The sequence below is a fragment of the Tasmannia lanceolata genome, unplaced genomic scaffold (genome assembly GCF_043159265.1).
Source record: "Tasmannia lanceolata isolate RefF3 unplaced genomic scaffold, GAP_Taslan_0.1 ptg000004l, whole genome shotgun sequence".
Lineage (NCBI taxonomy): Eukaryota > Viridiplantae > Streptophyta > Magnoliopsida > Canellales > Winteraceae > Tasmannia > Tasmannia lanceolata.
In genome coordinates, this window is record NW_027518681.1 from 10,587,362 (window position 1) to 10,594,069 (window position 6,708).

Genomic DNA, 6,708 nt, shown 5'->3' on the forward strand with positions numbered 1-6,708 from the left:
CGAGCATGGTAGTGCTGGTGGAAAACCAAACTAGAGAGGGTAGGAGACCCATAACCACACAATATTTACACAGTGGGGTCTGGGCGTGACTAATTTCACCTCTGTCATGCCTCATGACTAAGGGCGTCGTCGGAAATTAGCCGAATTAAAAGACAGATTTTTTTAATCTCAGCCATTTGCGGAAGTGAATGGGATGATTTTGGGGATTATTTAGTTGTGAGGGAGGTGAAACAACCTCCATATTAGGAATACAGTTACTTTTATAGATACAACCATTTCATTTTTTTTAAGAGGTGCTAAGACGGAAGCCGTTTTCCTTAAAAATACAATGCTAGGATATGTGACACTGCAACACGAAAGAAAAAAAAAACAAGCACACAAAAATTCTCAAAAGGCTCGCTGACCGGTATTGGCATGACATTTTTCATAATAATAACACTTTTTTAATCAGCTGTCAAAAGCTACTACAATCCTCAAAAAGCTCTCAACAGCCGACTAGATCAATGTAAACCAAGGTGCTTCGTCCACGATCTCCATGGCAATCGCCGGAGTCATCGAGACTCGCCGAAAGTCAGTGGCAATGAAACACCATATGGTAGACTCCCCAGACCCTTTACCAATGAGTTTCTTTTGGTTAGGATTTCAGTATGTAGTGTTTGGGGCAGCTGACATGTTTACACTAGTGGGTCTACTTGAATTTTTCTATGAAGAGAGTTCAGTGGGTATGAAGTCATTAGGGACAGCCATTTCATGGTGTAGCTTGGCTTTTGGCTACTATGGGAGCTCAATTGTGGTAGAGGTGGTCAATAAGCTGAGTGGGGGTTGGTTGGCTAACAACAATTTGAATAGGGACAAGTTGAATTACTTCTATTGGCTTTTGGCAGGGTTGAGTGTGCTGAATTTTGGGGTTTACTTGGTTTGTGCCTCTTGGTATAGATATAAGAAGGTGGAGGGTAAGCACTTTGCTGGTGAGGGTGGGGTGGGAGACAAACCACGAGGGATCGTTGTATCTTGGGAGACAAACCCTATTGAATCCAGAAGAGGCATATTCTCTAAGAAAGCGTGATTTCCGGAGTGTCTCAATCCATAAACATGCCATTTCTATACGATTTATACCATTTCTATACAAGGCATAAGTGGTTTTTATTTCTCAGACAGCTTGTATAAGAAATGAATTGTAATTTCCATTCATTTAGGGCATGTTTGGCAGCTATTAAAAAAAAATTCATGGATCCCTACTGACCTAGTGAGAGAAAGGGGCACAATGGGGAAGGGAGGGAAAAAGATTTGACGGAGTACTGTGTGAGGAGTGCATGAGAAGGAGGTGAAAAACAGGGAAAAGGAAAAATCTATGCTACAATAAAATACTGAAACGGAACATGATTTATAGTACTAATAATGTAGTATAGAGTTTGTGAATGGCCGTATCTCATCCCAATTAAATTGGGATTAAGATTGGATTATCAAAATATATAAGGCTAATCTAATCCCAATTAGATGAGGGAGCTGCAAACGTTTGTAATGTGGGCAACTAGAGTTGCTTTTTTTCCAAGGGATAGGCGAGACTCCTGAAATGATGTCTACTGCAAATTTGGAACCCGATTCTAACCAGAGATTTTTAAGGCCGAAGGAGACAGCTAAATCAATTCCAAAGGATATCGCAAGCAGCTCTAATTCGTAGATCTCTTCCTTGTCCACATTCATTGAAAACATTGCAATGGCCATACGATGGGAGTCTCTTAGGATTTCTCCAATACCACCACCATTACTGTCGAGTTAATCTTGATTTCGCCAACATCAGGGGGAATCCAAGCGCACGTTCTTGGGATGAGCAATTTTTCCGAGAACTTATAGCCGAAATTTATCGCAGTTTGAACTAACCAGCCGCAATTGGAGTTAGAGATGTTCAGAGAATTGATTTTCAGTTTGGCTTCCAACATGATATCTTTTAGGATGTGCATTTTGTGCCTGGAGCAGTCTTCAAAATTTCTTCTGTTTCGTTCACACCAGATTCGATGGATAGAGAGGGTGAAGCAGAATTTCAGGACAGTGGCTGCTTGCCCATTTCCGGAGGAATGATTACGCATCCATTCCTCCTCCTTCAGCAGGGAGTTATTTGGCTTCCTCCGAAAATTGCATCTCCAAAGGATGGATCTCCAAATCCAAGCAGAAAATCCGCAATTGAAAAATAAATGATCTACACTTTCAGGGGCCGCATTACACAGAACACACCTGCTGTCAAGGAGATCCTTAGTGCTCAGCCTGTAGACTGTAGTGAAGAGCTTTCCATGTAGTAACAGCATACCTGGGAACAGAACCTTTGAACCAAAGACCGCTACTTTATTTTAATACAATTTGCCGTGAAAAATCACACCAAAGAGGCAATTCTACAATCCAAAATTGTGATTTTTTTATTGTGGAATTTAAACCATGGCTTTTATGACAAGAAATAAATATCATTGATCGAGGCTTGATGGATGAAGGGCTTAGGATTGTCCGATCAAGATGATATCAGAACCATTTGGCTGGCCTTATTGTTACTGTTCAGATCAACGGATCCGATCATGCAAATGGTTGGGATTTGTGGGATTTGTGGGTGTGGGAAGAATACTTTGGCTAGAGAGATTTGTAGAGATTATCAGCTAAGAAGTGTGTGTTTTGATTTGGGTTTTCTGGTTAATTGCTTGTTTTTAAATGTAGAGGGCTTTGGATTTGTGGGCTTTTAAAATGAAAGGTATTTCTGGGTTTTGTTTAATTTTCTGTTCGCTCTCTGGGTTTTTGTTTATTTGTTTACTTGAAAGTAGAAGGTTTGGGTTTGTGGGTTTCTAAAATGAAAGATATTTCTGGGTTTAAGTTGAAACTAGAAGATTTGAATTTTTTTTCCCCACTATGATTTACTTCTTTTTCCATTTTATTTGGTTGCTGCGAAAGCATTACAACTCTGTAAACTTCCTTCTCCAGGTCGCTTCAATAATAGGATTATTTTTTAGACTGTCTCACAATCCCCAAATGTGGAACACTTGAAATTAAAGATATGGGAACAGATCAATGGCAATCGTGCCACTAATGCTAATGATCTGATTCCGCTTACGCTTTCGAGCAACGGTCAATTCCTCTCACGGCCGAGAAGAAACTTGTACTACAGGTATGATTAACAAACACCCTTAGGCCCTGTTTGTTTGGGATTTTGAGAATTGAGTGTGAGTCGAAAACCGATTATAGAACTGAAAATGAAATGCAATTTTGTCCCATGACCAGTTTTGGGTTCAAAATCAATTCTCAAAATCCAAAACGAATATGGCCTTGTATCAATAACTGAAAAAACCCACTCAACTTTATGTTGATGGAAACGTAAATTAATCCAGGCTGAATTGCATGCCAAAATGTTTTGTACTCATGTCTTTATTATATAAGTCTAGATTTGTTGCAAATGTGAACAATCTTTCTGGTACATAATCAACCTACAAACACATAAATCTCCTTGTTTTTTTTTTTGGATTAAGAAACCATGCCTATATTTGTTGAGAGATTTGACTTACAACTGAACAACAGGTTGTTGAGGAGTGCAAAGGGCTCCCTCTAGCTCTAAAAGTGATTGGAGCTTCATTAAGAGGCCGTTGGAAAAGTGCCAGAAACAAACTATCACGAGGAGAAGCAATTTCTGATTCTCATGAGCTCAATTTGCTCAAACGAATGGCAATTAGTATCGACTGCTTATCAACAAAGGTTAGGGAGTGTTTTCTAGATTTGGGTTCCTTTCCCGAGGACAAAAAAATTCCTCCGGATGTACTTATCAACATGTGGGTTGAGATACATGGTCTTGATGAAGAGGATGCTTTTGCAATACTGATTGAGCTTTCAAACAAAAATCTTCTCTCTCGTGAAAGATCCACAGTATGTATCGAGAAACTCAGATGATCTCTTGAATTTGAAATTTGAATATTCCTAACACCTAAAGAAATCCTAATTTAATCTAGTTTTTCCCTTTTAATTATTTGCATCGCAGGAACCGGGCTGGGGACATATATATAGCAGTTATAGTGACCTTTCTGTCACTCAGCATGATGTTTTGAGAGATGTTGCACTTCACATGAGCAACCGTGAGAGTTTAAACATGCGGAAAAGATTGGTTATGCCAAGAAGAGGAGATGGGCTCCCAAGGGATTGGCTGAGAAATAAGGATCAACCCTTTGAAGTATTTCTCAGCCCAGATTGTTTCAATTCGTACAGGTATTCAATTCATCATTTATCTGTTCTCTTAGTTCAGTTAATTTTTCGTCTGTGCTTGCATCTCGTATCCTTGTTTAATTCTTAAATGGTTAGCTTTTTCTCTTAAGACTTTCATCTCATTTGAATAGTTTGCTCTACTCAATAAAGATCTAACTCCGATTAAAACATGTTTTTACTAGGTGAAATGAAAGAATCCGACTGGGTTGAGATGCACTGTTCTAATGCTGAAGTTATCATGCTACATTTCTCATCAAGCACGTATTTCTTACCGCCATTCATCAAGATAATGCCAAAGCTCAAAGCTCTAGTTATAATAAATTGCTCCACCTCAAGCGCAACCCACCACAATTCATCAGTGTTCACCTCATTGGATAACTTGACGAGCATCTGGTTAGAAAAAGATAACTGTCCCTCCCCTACCCGAAACCACAGTCCCTCTTCGAAGCTTACGAAAAATCTCTCTAGTTCTTTGTCAGGTTAATGACAGTCTCAGTGGGTCAGTAGCCGATCTCCCTCTAATATTCCCTCGCCTGTCAGACCTCACCATGGATCACTGTATCCATCTAATCAAGCTACCATCAACCCTCTGCAAAATCCGTTCTCTTGAGAGTCTAAGCATCACCAACTGCCATGATCTGTATGAGTTACCGGCCGAACTAGGCAACTTAAATTCTCTACAGATTCTTAGAGTTTATGCCTGCCCATCATTGAAAAAGCTTCCTCAAGTGATTTGTAAGCTGAAGTGTTTGAAATATCTTGATGTCTCTCAATGCGTGGATCTGAGAAATCTCCCTGAAGGGATGGGTCAGTTGATTAGTTTGGAGAAGATTGACATGAGGGAGTGTTTGCAGATAAGTTATCTTCCTTCTTCGGTGGCGTCATTGAGGTATCTGGTACGTGTAATATGCGACGAAGATATTGCCTTTTCCTGGAAAGAAGCGGAAAAGGCGATACCAGAGCTTCGGGTTCAGGTTGCAGAGGTGTGCCATACTCTGGACTGGCTTGTGGAGTGAATTAGTCTTCCATGCTAATGCTTATGTTTAAGTTTCTGTGTAAATTTGTTTATGACATCTGAAAATTCTTTTTAGCTTAGGAAAGAACAAAAGAACATAAACATTTGGTCCCTTCTTCAACATTTCACCTCAGAAAGACAATTATGTTAGCTACACTCCTCTTTTGTATATATTATACAAACAAGTCATCCATAAGAAAAAAATTGTTACACAAACTCCATTTTTTATGGGTGGGCTTCTTTGGTTCACTTCTATTAGTTAGATTGGCATGCTTTTGAATCAATCTTTGATTGTATTTAAGAAAAACATTCAAATCCTTCTCAAATCCATAAATTCACTAGGATGCGAATAGATAAACAAAAGTGGAAGATGAAGATGATAAATAAATAAGAAATGAAAATCTTTGACTAGGAAGTTAAAATTAGGCATATAACCACATATATTTCATGCTGGTCCGAAATTTGCTGGTTTTAGTATTATCATGAACTATATTACCAACCGGTTCATACCACGACATGCCCTACAGCAAAACGGGCAATATAGGACCTAGGGTCTGTTTAGTTCTTTTTCGGGTAAAATTTTGGTTAAGTTGTCTTTAAGTAGTCTTTGAGTAGACTTCTCAAGTGTTGTTTGGCAGTCATGTAAAGGGCTAGTAGAATGTTGGAAAAGTGGAAAATATTGATTTTCTAGTTGTTTCGTGAAGCCCAACAAAATAACTTTTTTTGTGTGTTTTTCTAGTAGTTTGGCGAAGGTTGAGTAAGATAAGTGCCTGCTGGGCCAAACACAACATATGGTAAAAGAAGATGGTCTTAGTCTCTTAGATTAGTTTCACGTAGGACCCACTTTTACATTGCTCCACCCAAACTTATTCACTTTCTTTTGAGCTCGTTTCAGAATTTCAGTCAACATATATAAAAACCGAAGACTCAGTGCATGTGAAACTTTGGCAATATGTGCCAAAAGTGAAGTCAATGGGCCCACCATAGAAGAATGCCATAACAATCAATCACATATTCACATCTTACATAGCCGTGTGGGTCCATGTAATCTGAAACTTGGTTCTCAATCCATGCATCTAAGAACCATTAATGCCAAAAAAATTTGACCCAACTCTTCCTTCCAGACTGATGAAAGAGACTTTGTTTCTGTTTTGATATACTTCAGGGATTTGATGTTGATTTAAACATAGCATTTGTCGGGTTTATACGGTAACTTGTTTGGTTGTTTGTGGGTTTTCTTTAAACCAGGTTTATCTCTTGAGAATCTTTCTCTAGAAGCACATGATTTAAAGCAGTAGGAGTAGAAGAAGGTTCAGTTTAAAAGAAGGTGAACGAAAAATGGCAAACACTTTGTTTCTGAAAGGAATGTAATATATTCACTCCCTTTTCTTCCCCGGGGGGCGAATATATCACCTCCCTTCTGAAATTACTTTTGTTATTTTCACGTCTTTTTGTTTGTCCGGTCG

The 6,708-nt window shown here is 38.9% G+C and overlaps 1 pseudogene across 1 annotated transcript; it reads left to right on the top strand.

Moving 5' to 3' along the window:
* Window positions 1-535: 535 nt before the first annotated feature.
* LOC143875638 (disease resistance protein ADR1-like) lies at window positions 536-5,451 on the top strand (annotated as a pseudogene). Its single transcript, XR_013250162.1, has 4 exons — window positions 536-1,006; window positions 3,553-3,894; window positions 4,007-4,230; window positions 4,410-5,451. The product of XR_013250162.1 is annotated as a disease resistance protein ADR1-like (transcript).
* The last annotated feature ends 1,257 nt before the right edge of the window (window positions 5,452-6,708 follow it).